The following is a 3,020-nucleotide window of genomic DNA, read 5'->3' on the forward strand; positions in this document are numbered from 1 at the left end:
CAATAAAACTTACAATGAAACACATCAACAAAAGATGACTATCCACGACTAATAAGACCAATTATGACCTATTTAGATGGTCTATTAATGGCCAATCATGTCCAGTACGACACATATATACCCAAATAGGCCATAAGGTGTCTAATTGATTCTTAATGGTAATTTTTGTCTAAATGTGTCATATTAGGCATTATTGAGTGTTAATAGACCTTAAAGGAGTATTCTCGAATTTAAGAAAAAGAGAAAAGAAATTGAAGGAAAATAAAAGAAAAAATGAATAGAAGGGAAAGAATGTTTCATGTTCTTGGACGGAAGATATTAATTTTGTAAATGTACTCTTATTTATTTTACAATCTATTGTAATTGATGCATGCACTTGGTTGTTCACTTGAAAATGTATACATTCTATGCCTCTTATCATTCTATTCTCCTATTAATGATCCAAGCAACAGCTTAATCTTAAACGATTTCTTTTTTCTACAMAATGCAGTTTTGCAAGGCCTACCACATGTCTACCTCATGTATCTTGGCATGGGTCACGCAACGTAAGAATATATATAGAGCCAAGTGTAATTTCTTTTATCTCATTCTTCAAAATGAATCGTATTCTTTTCGTGGTTTGACTTTCAATAGAAAAACCATGCATTTAGGTCTTTTAGCTTACAAATACAATTAGCTATTGTTTCAGGAATACCACAACATGTCAACATGCACAGATAAAGCTTGGATGTAACAAAGGTCGGATGGTGAGGGCCATCTTATTGCTGATTATTSTRATRCCCTAAAAGGTTTTTTGGACTTGATATGTCTTTTCTAACACAAAGTAYCTTGAAAGARAGACYATGGATAAAATATAGTACATTACATATGAAAAAAGAATCAATTCATTGTTWAACTTTTGAATTAAAARATACATATAAGAGGAAACTRAATGTGTAAAGCTAMTRATATTCTTGTTTTGTTTTGAAGATTACCTTCAATGGTTTTTCCATTTTCATAGCAATCCCGAATTTCTCACTCATATCAAGCTTCWTAGGATCAGCATCATTTGGAAGAATCAAGTCAAACTCACGAATCAAAGATGCCAAAATAAGTTGAACACTCTTGATACCTGATGGCATTCYRGGACACATCCTTCTCCCKGAACCAAATGGCAACAACTCAAAGTCTTGGCCTTTAAAATCCAATTTTGAGCCAATAAATCTTTCAGGATTGAAAGATAAAGGGTCATCCCAAATCTTAGGATCTCGGCCCATTGCCCAAAGATTGACAAATATTTTGGAGTTCTTCGGAATCGTGTAATTCATAACTTCACAAGTTTCAGCAGCCTTATGTGGAAGAAGAAGTGGCACAGGTGGGTGTAACCTCATAGCTTCTTTGATACTAGCTTGTAGATAAGGTAATTTAGAAAGTTGAGAGTCGGTGATTTTTTCCGAGTTGATTTCCCTTTTTATCTCTTCTGCTATTTTAGACATGACCTCTTTGTGTCTGATAAATTCGGTCATAGCCCAAACAACTGAACTGGTTGTTGTGTTTGTTCCTGCTACGAATAATTCCTGGGAACACAAAAACAATTTCGGTTGGTTAAAGAACATCTATTTTATAGAATGCAATTAGGATAGTCGAGATATATGTTATTGGTACTAAAATGATTGTTGAAATATATAATGAAAATCCAAATATTTGTTTGTGTTGATTGTATATTCGATACAATGTTTAAAGAACCATTTATTAAAATGTCTATCAATTTGTCCCTTGTGTAGCAGAAGTGATCTTTGTTTTGGGAGTCACGAAATACATGCATTTAGCCTTTTTTAACGATTTATATATATATGCTTGTCATCCTATGCAAATATTTCTTTTGTTACATATCCATATTTAAGAATAAATAGCCGAGAAAGCCTTACCGTAACCAACTGATTGATCTGATCGTTTGAATATCCATTTTCAAGCATGCGATCCAAGAAAGACTGTGCGTGCTCMGATGACCAAGTTGAAGAATTGACATGGGCTCTTCTTTCCTCTATTATATCCTCCCAGTAAGCAAATGTTTTCTTATATTCTCTCATGGTTCCCTTTCTTATTCCTTGGAGATCAAATCTCTCAAAAATAGGGAAAAATGAACCAACATCTTTTATAATCCCTCCATACTCGATTATTTTGTGTATTGACTCGTTTAATCCATCACGAGTCGCGCTGTCATCTTCCAAATCAAGGAAATCTCTTGAAAATATAATGGAAGTCAAAGTGTTGAACAATGTAATAAAAACCACATCCTCCATGTTGATCACTTCTCCTTGCTTTCTATGCAAGAAATCCAAGAGATGGCCTAACTTTTGCTCTCTTAATCTAGAGTGGGATTCTAAGGCTTTTGCCGAGAACAATTCAGTTCGAGAAAGGGTTCTTAAGCTTTTCCAGGTCTGGTTGCAGTCTGACCAAATGAGGGAGTGAGGTATTAGGGATGGTTGTTGGAATGCACTAGGCACAACACGAGAGGAAAGAAAACGGTCTTTAGTCTTAAGAATTTCTATGGCTGCCTCTGGTGAAGACGCAACCACAAGAATTGTTTGCCTAGGCGGAGAGATATAAGAGGACCATATTCTTTGGCAAATTTGGCAGTAGAGACATGAGGTCTATCACCCACTTGATGAAGGTTTCCGATGATGGGCAACCTCGGTGGACCTGGTGGGAGGTTCTTCGAAGATGATGGTTTGGCTAGTTTGAGGATGAGTAAAAGAAAGAAGATTGTCGATACAACAAAGAATGGGGTCGAGAGATTGTTCTCTCTAACAAAACTTGTGATATCCATTAAGAGTACACTTTGATGATGAGGTATAGGGTTGTGTGTTGGTTGTGAACAATTTTGAACTTGGATTGGGTGTATTTATAGCCTAAAAGTGACATGCTTCATGTTTGAAAGCAACTCCCACGAGGTTTCTATGAGTACGTACACTGGTTAGGTAAAACTTGCACTTGTTTTGAAGGGAAAACAATAATATATGTAATTAGTATGGTCAAAT

The 3,020-nt window shown here is 35.4% G+C and overlaps 1 pseudogene; it reads right to left on the reverse strand.

The window, feature by feature from the left end:
* Positions 1-941: 941 nt before the first annotated feature.
* LOC112524817 lies at positions 942-2,809 on the reverse strand (annotated as a pseudogene).
* Between the last annotated feature and the right edge of the window lie 211 nt (positions 2,810-3,020).

This window comes from Cynara cardunculus, assembly GCF_001531365.2.
Source record: "Cynara cardunculus var. scolymus isolate 2C chromosome LG 13, CcrdV1, whole genome shotgun sequence".
Classification (NCBI taxonomy): domain Eukaryota; kingdom Viridiplantae; phylum Streptophyta; class Magnoliopsida; order Asterales; family Asteraceae; genus Cynara; species Cynara cardunculus.